We start from the raw sequence: 15,312 nt of genomic DNA on the forward strand, positions 1-15,312 counted from the left end.
TGCGAAATCAAAGTTGCAATCTGATAGGTATCTATCCTGACCATGCATCTGGAAAGCGCCGGTTTGGTTCTGGCTCGTGACATGAAGAAGAAGTCCCAAACAGGGATCAGATGAGTTTGCACAGCGTTACTTTGTTGACGGAAAATCAAATTGTTCTTCCGGTTCAATGAAGACTATGCTTACTTTCCTTTCTCTTACCGGTCTGTGTTCTATCATGGACCTGTATTCCGTTCCTCGAATTGAGACTTTCTTTTGGTATGATTTTGAAATGAGTTTTCTATCAAAACTCTATGCCATCAATCACTATCCCCGTTTCTGCCCGGACGATTCCTTCAAATAAATAAAAAGAAAAGTGAATAGGAAAACGCATAACCAGAAGAAAAAGATATCGTGATGTAAAATGATCATGGGGACACATTGTTTTTAGGACCGACAATTTCCTGCACTGCTTAAACCAAGAAAAAGATACATACTAGTTTTCATAGGTAGGCCTCTCTCTCCTACAGAATAGGTTTTTCCAAAAACTACCCATGGGATTTCTTTGTCTTTTCCTTATCTTTTGTCCGGTGAAGAATCTCCTGCTGCAGAGATAAGATGAATGGCTTCGAGATACCATCACTCGTCATTGCCAAGGAAATGAATTGCAAATTGGCTACTTATAGTCTACACTTCCCCTGATTCTCCATGATGACCCGCATTCATTGATTGAGAGAATAAGCTAAAGATAGATCCATTGCGATATTGGTTTGGAAGAGAAGCCGTGGAGACAGCTCATTGTTCCTATGTCCGGAATTGTTAAAGAATGAAGGTACCCCGTTGACTATGTCGGGTAACGCTGACTTAGGTTATCCCTAAATACACTATCAACCACATCATAACTGTTTGCTTCCGCTTTCCTCGCAGAGTTGGTTCTAGCTTTCACCGAAGCATTTCGTCGCTTGCTATGCCCTTCCTCGTCTCTGGGTGCCATCCTTTCTCTTGCATTTTCGTGCACATAAGCATAGCTCCAACCACTTTTCATGCTTAGCAAATGCTGTAATGAGGGTGCTGAATGTATACGGATCTGGCGCAAGATCTCTGTCTGCCTTTTCTTTCAGCTGATCCTCTACCTAATGGTTCAGACCCTGGCAGACACCGGTGCGAGAACAGAGGCAAGTCAACTATACCAGCATTTCTGAAGATAGGCAACTCTTTATTTCTGAAGATAGGAATTCCAGATAAATAAATCCGCATTCAAGTTTTAGGCTTGTGTCCTTTCATCTAGAATGGCTGCTGCTTGGTCTTCAGTGAGCAAAGTCATTTCCTCAATAGAGTTCTTTGCCCGACAAAAGTGAATCTTGATCTTTCTTCTTGATAGTTTGTGATCGAGCCAATCTCACAATTTCGATCTTGCTACTACCACTATAGCCCTGAGTGACTATGGCTACCTGAACTGAAGGAGTTCCCACAAGACCTGTGAATGTCAACTTCACTCTAAGGGTAAAGCATGCTCGCTCCTTCGCTCGTACGAACAATCAGTCGTTGCTGGGAGCTCTATCCTCCTCGCACTACTAAAAACAGGGTGAAAGAATCTCCCGCATTCAGTCTGTGGAGGCCGACCATCATAGTTGTCTCTACACCAAGTTGGTCTTAAAGTCTACCCGGGCTAGCTTCTTCATTCTTCGATCAGGGGCGGGCTTCTTTCCTTATATACGATGACTTAGATAGATAAACTTCTTTGATCCATTATTGATAAAGTCTTCGGGGGCTGTTTACCTTTTGAATCGACAGTAGAGTAGGTTTGATCTTGCTTTCTCAATCTTTCTCTGATCCTAGCCGTGTAGTAGATCCGGCTTTATTCGGCTAAAAAGAAGTGTGTGTGGCCGTCGTATCTGCTCGCCCCCTTCTTCATTCATCCATTTAGGTAAGAATGGATCCAGGGAAACTGGCTCGGGAACAGCCCTGAAAAAACACAGTAAGAGAGTCCAATCTCTGAAATATAGCATTTAATCTCCTAAGTAGTAGTAGTAGAAGGCTTAGTATCTGACTTGATCCAATAGAGTCAGAACACACAGTAGATCCAGATTCCACACCTTGCTGTGGACTGGGGAGAGAGCAGCTCTTCGAAGCTGGGCGTTCTGTGTGATTATGGAGGAACTGTAGTACTCGCCCCAAAATGCAAGCTGGGATAGATACTTAAAGAAAGGGGGAGCGGTGGGCCTTCAAAAAGGAGCGAGGGAGTGATGGGCAACCTTTTTCTATATGTTGCTCGTGAGCCGCCAAGTACCAGTCTCGCAACAGTACTGGCGTTAAAGGATCGGTCCTTCACTTGCGGATCGTTCGCGAGTCGAACTCGCTCTCTTGCCACGCCTTTGACTCGCGAACTCGAGTCGGACTCATTCACTGCTGACTTTTTTGAGGATCGTTCGTTCTTCACTCTCTTGCTATTACCCGCAGGGAGCGCAACAACCGAAGGTGCATATTATCATATAGAAGGAAGCGAAGCGTAGTGATTCGTACTACCGGAAAAGTGTCGCTAACTACTAGGCAATAGAGTCAGCTTACGGGTGGGGCGCAAGCAAGCGTAGCGAATCACATAGAGTTGCCCCTACCTGCCAGCGCGCAGATAGATAGGGCGGGCGAGCGCAGGGATGGATGTCTGAGCGGTTGAAAGAGTCGGTCTTGAAAACCGAAGTATTGATAGGAATACCGGGGGTTCGAATCCCTCTCCATCCGTGAGGTCATAAGTTCTCTCTTGCCTTATCTATAGATAAGAACGAATCTCCTCGACTCGACTGATATGACGGATGGAATGGGTAGAAGGTTGAGGTTATTGTGTGTTGATTTAGTTAGGACTTTGTCTCCCTTTCGTTATCTTCCGCCCCGGGTGGATGACTTGTGGGAGCTAAGTCGAAGATCTCGGTGTCGTCGTGAGTGGTTGATAAACAATGATTGCAGTTTGATTTAGGGAGTCCCAACCCTGTGAAGCTTAACAGACAAAGAAAATGATAGAGACTTCCGGGTATAGGGTGACGACCTTAATGAATCAAGTATTCAGGTGGCAGATTTTTTAGCTACATAAGCGCTCAAATTCCTGAATACTTATTGCCCAAAAAATATGATCAACCCCAGGTACATTTATTAGGTTTTGATCTGAGGCTATCCTGGTCTGCAGGACCCAACACAAGTATTCATCCTTTCCAATCTGAAAAAGGTGTTGCCGAAAGCTTACCCTCTTCCACACGGATGCTACAGTCGCTATCACTTTTGTAGGAGGGGAATTACAGAGTTCGCCTCTCGACATCTTGTTTGGTAAGCGGAATTTTGACCCAGGCGCCCTAGTGTTGCCTAACCGTTCGGCCGGAGATGTCGGATGCGAGATCTTTAGCTACTTGTATCAATTTGCCGCAGTGTGCTTAGATACAATGGGCTGGCAGCTGAGGCTTGGCAGGATGGGGGAGTTAATTAAGGTCGAGGGAGCAGGAAAGAGTTTGTTATTCGCTATTGGCTTAGTACGGCCTATACATAATAGGGCCATGACGGTTTTGGCAAGGCCTTGAACTTCATATATCCCTTTTTTACTCAATCCAGAATACCGATAAAGTCAGATTGAATCATTTTGTCGACCTTTCCTTTGGATTTATTATCATAGGTAATGTTCGAGATCGCCTCTATGCGGTGAACGCTCGAATGTAGCTAACATCAGTTTTGTCCTAGCGTGGTTGAAGGAGATGCTGCTGCTGGATGGAATGCTTCCGGGGCGCCATGATCCTTCTATCAGGAATAGAATAATCGAGGGCACTGACTGACTGCATCAATCATCGCTCAGTGAGCTATTAATTGCCGCCAATAGCGCTTAGCTTGCATGCAAGGCGGCTAATAAAAGCGCCAGGTAGACGCGCGGAGATGCATTTTGAGTACTGGTGGTACTGGACAAGCTCTAGGGGAATAATCTCTTTCTTATTTCTTTCTTATTTCTTTCCCATGACGACTAGGAATGGGCAAATCAAGAATTTCACTTTGAATTCCGGACCTCAACATCCTGCTGCTCATGGTGTTTCACGATCAGTATTGGAAATGAACAGAGAAGTGGTGGAACGTGCGGAACCACATATTGGATCACTCCAGTGCGGCACGAAGCCGCTGACGCTGAGTAGGCTCCTATGCCGCTAGCACGGAGCGGCATAGGATGGAATCAGATGCATGTTAAGCTATCCCTTGGATTATAGCCTAGGAGATCGATTGGCAGGCCTTGTTCTATGAAAAGAGTAGATTTTTATAGCTCTATGGTTACAGTTTTGCATAAATCCAATTTTTCCCTACTTCAAAGGAATAAATTTAATTACTATCATGGTGGTTGTTAAACATTGAGAATGGTTGACAGCATTCTGAATCCCAATTAAGCATCATCATTAAACATAACCCAACAAAATTTATTTAGAGTAACATGTTGAGATTCACATGATAATCCAAGTACTAGATACTCAAGATGTCCATAATCGGGGACACGGCTAATCATGATTAGTTTGTTACACTCTACAGAGGTTTGCGCACTTTTCCCCACAAGACTCGATCGCCTCCGTTTGGTTTCTCGCACTACAAGGTGTTTGAGAAGACGGATGACCGAGACATAGTCTTTCAGAAGCGCTAGCACCTTACGATCGGGTAGACCGTACCACCTACATCCCCTACATCTTCTAGTCTACCACTGTAAGAGTTCGCACAACTTAGTCAACTATGCTAGAGCCCATAATAGCTTGTGGCTGCACACGGAAGTTTCTAGTATGAATAGTCTCATGATCCCTTTGAGTCTGGGTGGCGGTCCAAAAGAAAATAGGCAAGTCCTGGAATACCCAGGTGCCTCAATCCACCCAGATGTGTGTTTAAGTTGCCACCTTAGATAAACCATTAATTAACAATCTCACATCTGTCATGGATATCACTCACCCAATCCACGTCTACTAGCATAGCATGGCATAATAAGCAAACGTAGAAGTAACTCCCAAAGGTTGATAATAAATAGGTAATAGGTACTACCTCATCTACTTCCCATCCCACAATTTAATTAGATCCTATCATGCAAAGTGTGAGGATTGATCTAATGCAATAAAACTGGGTAGTAGAAAAGGTATGATCAAAGTGTTACTTGCCTTGCTGATGTTCCGCGAAACCTAACGATTTGAAGTAACAGTCGGCGCACTCCGGGTACTCTATCACAGACAAAAAAACAAGCATACAATAAGTACTCATCTAATGCACAGGTAAAACTCAAATAAGAGATCTAACCAGAAGGTTCAACTTAAGAACTCTGGTTGGCAAAAAGAATCAAATCGAACGAAGCAACGAAAGTCAAATGGCGAAAGAAAACACTTCGTTATAGTAATCTGGATCTAGGGCAAGTTTTACAGTAGCAAAATCTTGTTTAAGTTGGTTAAATGGATAGAGGGTTTCGAGACGAAACTCTAGGCGCTTGAATCGCCTGATTCCGATAAACGAGCGAAAAGTTAAACTAAAACGAAAATCGGATCAGGAATCGCGATCAGAAAAATCATGGATTTAATCCGAGAAAAAGAAAAATGACGAACGCCGAATATGTTTTTTTTCTCTCTTTTTTCGGCAAGGAAATCGAGGGCGACGAACCTCGGGCGGCGGGATCATCGGCGGCGGCGGCTCCGGCGGCGCGCGCGGATCGAGGTGGGGCTAATGGGCTGGGGCGGCTCAAGGCGGCGCTATTTAAAGGCTGCCTCCGGGCGGTGTCCCGCTCGGGTACGGCCCGAAGTCGGTTCGTTTTTTTTTCTTTTTTTTCCGCTAGAAAGAAAAAAAAGAAAGAAATACTAAACGGACTCCAAAAATTTCGAAATAAATTTTCACGGGCTTCTAAAATCAAGCCGCACAAGGTGAACATTTATTTGGGCCCTAAATGCAATTTTGAAAACACACTTTTTTCCTAAATTCAAATAAAACACCGAAAAACTCCGAAATAAAATCTTATTTGATTTTATTATTAAATCCTAAATATTTGTTTATTTTGGGAAAGTCATTTTATTTCCTCTCTCATATTTTTGTAATAGAAATAATTGATGATAAAATAAATAAAATCAAATAATCCAATTCTCAAAATTTGAGAAAACTCAAATATGAAAATAAAGAAATCCCCAACTCTCTCCGTGGGTATTGAGTTGCGTAGGATTTCTAGGATCAACCAAAATGCAAAATAAAATATGATATGCATGATGATCTAATGTATAACATTCCAAATTGAAAATTTGGGATGTTACACTTGTGTCCCCAACACACCTAATACAATGGCAATTTGTATAGGTGCACTAGTTCGTCGAAGAGATGGTGATAAAAGTGTAATATGGATGGTAGAAATATATTTTTATAATCTGAATAAATAAAAACAACAATGTAGCAAATAGTAAATGGGCACAAAAACGGTATTGCAATGCTTGAAAACAAGGCCCAGGGTACGTACTTTCACTAGTGCAATCTCTGAACAGTGCTAATATAATTGGATCATATAACCGTCGCTCAATGTGCAACGAAGAATCACTCCAAAGTTCCTATCTAGTGGAGAACATAAGACAAAATTGTTTGTAGGGTATGAAACCGCCTCAAAGCTATTCTTTCCGATCAATCTATCCTAGAATTCGTACTAAATAATATGGAGCTATTCTTTCTGATCGATCAAACCAAGAGTTCGTACTAAAATAACACCAAAGCAACTTTAGATTCATAATATTCAATCCAACACAAAGAACTTCAAAGAGTGCCCAAAGATTTCTACCGTAAAAACAAAGACAACAACGTGCATCAACCCCTATGCATAGATTACCCCAATGTCACCTCGGGAATCCGCGAGTTGAGTGCCAAAGCATATATCAAGTGAATCAATACGATACCCCATTGTCACCACGAGTATTCAATTGCAAGACAGTGTTCTCAAATCCATAAAAGTATTCAATCCAATAACAACGAAATCTCAAAGGGAAAAACTCAATTCATCACAACAATATAGAGAGGGGAAAACATCATATGATTCGACTATATTAACAAAGCCCGCGATACATCAAGATCGTGACATCTCAAGAACACGAGAGAGAGAGAGAGAGAGATTAAACACATAGCTACTGGTACAAACCCTCAGCCTCGAGGGTGGACTACTCCCTCCTCATCGTGGTGGCTGCCGGGATGATGAAGATGGCCACCAGAGATGATTCCCCCTCCGGCAGGGTGCCAGAAAGGGTCTAGATTGGTTTTCGGTGGCTACAGAGGCCTACGACGGCGGAACTTCTAATCTAGGTTAACCCCGAGGGTTTTAGGAATATTTGGGAATTTATAGGGTAAAGAGCAGGTGCGGGAGGCCACCGAGGTGGGCACAACCCACCTGGGCGCGCCTGGGCCCCCAGGGGTGGGTTGTGCCCCCTCGGGGCACCCCCTAGGTGCTTCTATAACCCATCCTGGGTGTTTTGGTCCATAAAAAATCTCCAAAAAGTTTCGCGGTGTTTGGACTCCTTTTGATATTGATTTCCTGCGATGTAAAAAACAAGCAAAAAACAGCAACTGGCACTAGGCACCGGGTCAATAGGTTAGTCCCAAAAAATGATATAAAGTTGCTATAAAATGATTGTAAAACATCCAAGAATGACAATATAATGGCATGAATACTTCATAAATTATAGATACGTTGGAGACGTATCACTATGCATGCCCCATTAAAAAAATCCCATTTGCACTTATGGCATAGATGATGAGATCATGGTTATTGTTTTTTGTTTCTCTTGCAATGATATTGCTATGTTACCTTTGCAAAATTTAAGCAATTCATCTCATATGCCATGCCATGAAAATTATTGTGTATCGCATGATTCCATCCCTTGTGTGCACCATATGAATACCATTCATGACAATGCTCTAGATATTACTTGTGATGCACTACACAATTTGAGTCTCCATTATTCTATACATAACAACAGACCTATCATGATGGATGACATGTTTCTATATCATGCACGTCATTTATTTGAGCATTGGATATTTTCTGCTAACCAGCACATGCACGTGTGCATCATAATGGATGATGTGTACATATACCACGCACACACAATTTTCCATTTGCCTTTGTTTTGTGTAGGTACTCATGCATACTCGTCAACCTCACAATCCCACAAGTTGACGAAACGAGCTCTTGAGAGAAACGATGATTTGTAATCTCGTGGATTGTCCTTACCAGTGTTCCCTTCACGGAAAGACTATGCGCATTACTTTTTCTTGGCTCTCACATGGCTTTGGACTATTTACCACTTGTTACCTTATGCCCATTATATTGTGTTCACTTTGCATGTTATGCTTGCTTCTATGCCTTTGCCATGCAATTGTGACCCTTGCTTGCATTTACCCATGATTCACCATTATACTACTTCTATGTGTATTTGCTTGCTTCATGGAGATAGTTGTTGCTATTGCCATGTTCTATACATGCTCCATTCTATTGTTGATTCTTGTGTTGGAAGATTCGTGATGTTCCATTGCTATTTACATAGGACTTCTTGCCAATACAATGAACCTACTTTGCTCATATCTTGTTTTCATGCTTGTGATATGTCATGTGCATTATGTATGCCCACTATTTGCACACATGACATGATTGGCATGGTTACTTCTTGTATGGTGCATCTTCACACTACTAGGTTGCATGACTTGATTCATATGGTTACTTGCTTGGTTGCATCACCCATGATCCATTCTTGCTCATTGCATTGGGTTGATAGCGTACATATACACGTCTCTCACATGACTTATTTTGCTCATTGTCACTTGTCCCCATTAGTTGCATCTCTCATGTTCACATGTAGTGAGTGCAACCATGCTATGCTTATTAATCTTGGAGACTTGGATACCTTACTTGCGATGCATGCTTGTTTGTTCATGCTTGATGCATTTGGTTGTTCTCGCATCTTATGCCTACATATCATGCCCTACACCCTTGTACTTTCTTATGATACGAATGATGAAAACACTTGCTGAGTTTTCTGCCACACAAATGTTTGCTTTTGCCTTTCCACTAACCTCATTTGTTTTTCCGAGTCTTTGTCATGTTCTTTAGTTTTGGAGGATTCACAAGGCGGTGTCGTCATGAGACATTTGGTTATGTGAAGGCGTACCGCGTACATGATGTGCAACTCCAACATCTTCAGGAACATTCATAAGGTGAACTCCTTCCCTTTGAGCCATCCTCAAATATGCATATTGGATGGGTCATTCTTTTATTGTTATCTCCTTCTTGTCTACATGATACATATATTGGATGGAGGACCGACATTGGAAATGGACACCTTCAAGTTGAGGAGTTCTCAGACATAGTGGATGCACCACCGAACCACCACTTATGCCACAACATCGACCTATGGTACAACACCACCCATAACAAATTGACATCTTATGCATGGATTAACTCCCATTATAATTACCTTGTTGCATCTTGTATTTCTATGTCATCCATGATATATGAGCTTGTGCACTTCCTTAGCAAATTTGGTATGATCTTCGTTGATGGCATATTCATACATAATGATCACATTGCCTACCATCAATTGCATGATAACATAATCATATTGAGCATCCATTGCCATGTTCATGCTCTTGATATACCATCTCTCTATGAAATCATTTCGCACAATGGTAGCATTTGTAGCTTTGTGCACTGTCGGTATCAAAACCGGCCGATCTCGGGTAGGGGGGTCCCGAACTGTGCATCTGAGGATCGAAGGTAACAGGAGGCAGGGGACACGATGTTTACCCAGGTTCGGGCCCTCTTAATGGAGGCAATATCCTACTTCCTGCTTGATTGACTTTGATGAGTATAGGGGTAACAAGGGTTGATCTACCTCGAGATCATAATGGCTAAACCCTAGATGTCTAGCTTGTATGATTATGATCGCCTCTACAGACTAAACACTCCAGTTTATATAGACACCGGACGGGCCTAGGGTTGTACAGAGTCGGTTTACAGAGAAAGGAAACTTCATATCCGGAAGCCAAAGCTTGCCATCCACGCAAAGGAGAGTCCCATCCGGACAGGGGGAAGGCCTTCTATCTTGTATCTTCACGGACCATCAGTCTAGCCTATGTCACATAGCCCGGACGCCTGGGGACCCCCTAATCCAGGACTCCCTCTATAGCCCCTGAACCATGCTTCAATGACGATGTGTCTGACGCATAGATTGTCTTCGGCATTGCAAGGCGGGTTCTGATACGTCCATTTTGCATCATGTTTTCTTACTGTTATCTATAATGTTTTTAACAGTAATAATGCTTTTTGGAGTAATTCTAATGCCTTTTGTCTCATAATTTGCAAGTAACACACCAAGGGGGAGAATTCCAGCAACTGGAAATATGGACCTGGAAAAGCTACGTCAGGCCACCTATTCTGCACAACTCCAATGAGCTAAAACTTTACGAAGATTTTTTGGATTATTTGAGAAATACTAGAGCCAATAAACACCAAAGGGGGGCCACCAGGTGGGCACAACCCACCTGGGCGCGTCAGGCGTGCCCTCGTGGGTTGTGGCCTCCTCGGCCCACCTCCGGTGCCCATCTTCTGGTATATAAGTAGTTTTGACCTAGAAAAAAATAAGAGGAGGACTTTCGGGATGAAGCACCGCCGCCTCGAGGCGGAACTTGGGCAGGAGCACTTTTGCCCTCCGGCGGAGCGATTCCGCCGGGGGAACTTCCCTCCCGGAGGGGGAAATCATCGTCATAATCATCACCAACAAATCTCCCATCTTGGGGAGGTTAATCTTCATCAACATCTTCAATAGCACCATCTCCTCTCAAACCCTAGTTCATATCTTGTGTTCAATCTTGTTACCGGAACTACAGATTGGTACTTGTGGGTGACTAGTGGTGTTGATTACATCTTGTAGTTGATTACTATATGGTTTATTTGGTGGAAGATTATATGTTCAGATCCATTATGCTATTTAATACTCCTTTGATCATGAACATGTTTATCATTTGTGAGTAGTCACTTTTGTTCTTGAGGTCACGGGAGAAATCACGTTGCAAGTAATCATGCGAACTTGATATGTGTTTGATATTTTGATAGTATGTATGTTGTTATTCCCTCAGTGGTGTCATGTGAACGTTGAATACATTACACTTCACCATATTTGGCCCTAAGGGAATGCATTGTGGAGTAGCAATGAGATGGTAGGTTGCAAGAGTGACAGAAGCTTAAACCCCAGTTTATGCGCTATTTCGTAAGGGACCGATTGGATCCAAAAGTTTAATGCTATGGTTAGAATTTATTCTTAATATTTTTCTCATAGTTGCGGATGCTTGCGGGAGGGTTAATCATAAGGAGGAGGTTTGTTCAAGTAAGAACATCACCTAAGCACTGGTCCACCCACATATTAAATTATCAAAGTAGTGAACACAAATCAAACCAACATCATGAAAGTGACTAGATGAAATTCCTGAGTACCCTCAAGAATGCTTTGCTTATCATAAGAGACCGTTTTGGACTGTCCTTTTCCTCAAAGGGATTGGGCTACCTTGCTGCACTTTTGTTACTATTATTGTTACTTGCTCATTACAAATTATCTTGCTATCAAACTACTCGCTACTTACAATTTCAGCACTTGCAGACAATACCTTACCGGAAACTACTTGTCATTTCCTTCTGCTCCTCGTTGGGTTCGACACTCTTACTTATCGAAAAGAGCTACAATTGATCCCCTATACTTGTGGGTTGTCAAGGCTATTTTCTGGCGCCGTTGCTGGGGAGTGGAGTGCCTTTGGTAAGTGGAATTTGGTAAGGAAACATTAATATAGTGTGTTGAAATTTATTGTCACTTGTTACTATGGAAAACAATCTTTTGAGGGGTTTGTTCGGGGTATCTTCACCTCATCCGGAACTACAATTGGCAACCCCTCAACCTACTGCACCTACTTAAAATATTGAATATGAAATTCCTTCGGGTATGATAGAACAACTGCTAGCTAATCCTTATGAAGGAGATGGAACCGAGCATCCTGATATGCACTCGATATATGTGGAACAAATTTGTGGATTGTTTAAGCTTGCAGGTTTACCCAGGGATGAAGTGATGAAAAAGGTTTTCCCTTTATATTTGAAGGGAAAAGCATTGGCATGGTATAGACTATGTGATGATATTGGATCATGGAATTGGAATCATTTGAAATTGGAGTTCCACCAAAAAAATTATCCTATGCATCTAATTCACCGTGATCGGAATTATATATATAATTTTTGGCCTCGTGAAGGAGAAAGTATCGCTCTAGCTTGGGGGAGGCTTAAGTCAATGTTATATTCATGCCCCAATCATGAGCTCTCAAGAGAAATTATTATCTAGAATTTTTATGCTCGGCTTTCTCGTAATGATCAAACCATGCTTGATACTTCTTGTGCTGGTTCATTTATGAAGAAGACTATTGAATTCCGGTGGGATCTTTTGGAAAGAATTAAACGCAACTCTGTAGATTGGGAACTCGACAAAGGTAAAGAGTCAGTATTAAACTTAAGTACGACTGTTAAATCTTTTATGGATACTGATGCTTTTCAAAAGTTTAGCACTAAATATGGACTTGACTCTGAGATAGTAGCCTCCTTTTGTGACTCTTTTGCTACTCATGTTAAACTCCCTAAGGAGAAGTGGTTTAAATATCACCCACCTATTAAAGAAGAAATTAAAGAACCAGTGCCATTTAAAGAAGAAACTATACTTTATAATGTTGATCCAGTTGTTCCTTCTTCTTATATTGAGAAACCACCTTTCCCTATTAGGATCAAGGAAGATGCTAAAGTTTCAATTGTGGTTAACAAAAGATATATTAGAACACCTAAACCTGATGAACAAATTAAAGTTGAACCTAGTATTGCTATGGTTAAAGATCTCTTGGAAGAAGATATGGATGGGCATGTTATTTACTTCTGTGAAGAAGCTGCTAGAATTGCTAAACCTGATAAAAGAAATAAACATAGACCTGTTGTTGGCATGCCTATTATTTCAGCTAAAATAGGATATCACTGTTATCAAGGTTTATGTGACATTGGTGCTAGTGTGAGTGATATTCCTTACACTTTATATGAAGAAATTATGAAAGACATAACACCTGTTGAGATAGAAGAAATAGATGTTACTATTAAACTTGCTAATAGAGACACCATATCACCAATTGGGATTATTAGAGATGTTGAAGTCTTGTCTGGGAAAATAAAATACCCTACTGATTTTCTTGTTCTTGGTTCCCCACAAGATGACTTTTGTCCCATTATCTTTGGCATACCTTTCTTGAATACAGTTAATGCTAAGATAGATTGTGAGAAACAAATTGTTGGTGTTAACTTCGGTGATGAGTCTCATGAGTTTAATTTTTCCAAGTTCAGTAGAAATCATTATGAAAAAGAACTACCCAGTAAGGATGAATTAATTGGTCTTGCTTCTATTTTTGTTCCTCCTACTGATCCTTTATAACAATATTTTCTAGACCATGAAAATGATTTACATATGCATGAAAGAAATGAAATAGATAAAGTTTTCTTTGAACAACGTCCTTTGCTTAAACACAATTTCCTATTGAAACTCTAGGAGGTCCTCCTCCACCTAAAGGTGATCCTGTGTTTGAAATAAAAGAATTGCTAGACACTTTGAAATATGCTTATCTTGATGAAAAGAAGATATATCCTGATATTATTAGTGCTAACCTTTCAGAACATGAAGAAAAAGGATTATTGAAAGTTCTAAGGAAGCATCGGGCTGCTATTGGATATACTCTTGATGATTTTAAAGGCATTAGTCCCACTCTATGTCAGCACAAAATTAATATGGAACCTGATGCTAAACCCGTTGTTGATCACAAATGTCGGTTGAATCCAAAAATGAAGGAAGTGGTAAGAACGGAAATCTTTAAACTTCTGGAAGCAGGTATAATCTATCCTATAGCTGATAGTAGATGGGTAAGTCATGTTCATTGTGTCCCTAAGAAAGGAGGTATTACTGTTGTTCCTAATGATAAGAATGAACTTATTCCACAAAGAATTGTTACATGTTATAGAATGGTAATGGATTACAGAAAATTAAATAAAGCAACTAGAAAAGATCATTACCCCTTGCCTTTCATTGGTCAGATGCTTGAAATATAATCTAAGCACACACACTTATGCTTCTTAGATGGATACTTTGGCTTTTCACAAATACCTGTTTCTCAACCTGATCAAGAAAAGACTACTATTACTTGCCCCTTTGGAACTTATGCTTATAGATGTATGCCTTTTGGTTTATGTAATCCACCTACCACCTTTCAAAGATATATGAATGCTATATTCTCTGACTTTGGTGAAAAGATTATTGAAGTTTTCATGGATGACTTTTCTGTTTATGGAAAGTCTTTTGATGATTGTTTAAGCAATCTTGAGCGAGTTTTGCAGAGATGTGAACAAACAAATCTTGTCTTGAATTGGGAGAAGGCCACTTTATGGTTAATGAAGGTATTGTCTTGGGTCATAAAATTTCTGGAAGAGGTATAGAAGTGGACCAAGCTAAGGTTGATGTAATTGAGAAAATGCCATGTCCTAAGGGCATCAAAGGTATTCGTAGTTTCCTTGGTCATGCTGGTTTCTATAGGAGATTTATCAAACACTTTTCTAAAATTTCTAGGCCTCTTACTAATCTTTTGCAAATGGATATTCCTTTTGTTTTTTATGATGATTTTCTTGAAGCCTTTGAAACACTCAAGAAACCTTTAATATTTGCACCTATTGTTCAACCACCTGATTGGAACTTGCCTTTTGCAATTATGTGTGATGCTAGTGATTATGTTGTTGGCTGTTCTAGGACAAAGAGTTGTTAAGAAACTAAATCTTATTCATTATGGTAGTAAAATTCTAGACAGTGCTCAAAGAAATTATGCTACTACTGAAAACGAATTTTTAACACTTGTGTTTGCTTCTGATAAATTTAGACCTTATATTGTTGATTCCGAAGTAACTGTTCACACAGACCATGCTGCTATTAAATATCATATGGAAAAGAAAGATGCTAAAACTAGACTTATCATTGGGTTCTCTTGTTACAAGAATTTGATTTACATATCATTGATAGAAAAGGAGTTGAGAACCCTATAGCTGATAATTTGTCTAGGCTTGAAAATGTGCTTGATGACCCACTGCCTATTGATGATAGTTTTCCTGATGAGCAGTTAGCTGCAATAAATGTTGCTAATAGTACTCCTTGGTATGCTGACTATGCTAATTACATTGTTGCTAAATATTTACCACCTAGCTTTACATACCAGGAAAAGAAAAAA

General features: G+C 40.8%; 1 non-coding gene across 1 annotated transcript; it reads left to right on the forward strand.

Annotated features, from left to right (window-relative positions):
• The first annotated feature begins 2,628 nt into the window (after positions 1-2,628).
• On the forward strand, positions 2,629-2,715 carry TRNAS-UGA (transfer RNA serine (anticodon UGA)). The gene has a single exon. It is a non-coding gene; the product is annotated as a tRNA-Ser (tRNA).
• Positions 2,716-15,312: the final 12,597 nt, after the last annotated feature.

The sequence above is a fragment of the Triticum aestivum genome, chromosome 5A (assembly GCF_018294505.1).
Source record: "Triticum aestivum cultivar Chinese Spring chromosome 5A, IWGSC CS RefSeq v2.1, whole genome shotgun sequence".
Classification (NCBI taxonomy): Eukaryota; Viridiplantae; Streptophyta; class Magnoliopsida; order Poales; family Poaceae; genus Triticum; species Triticum aestivum.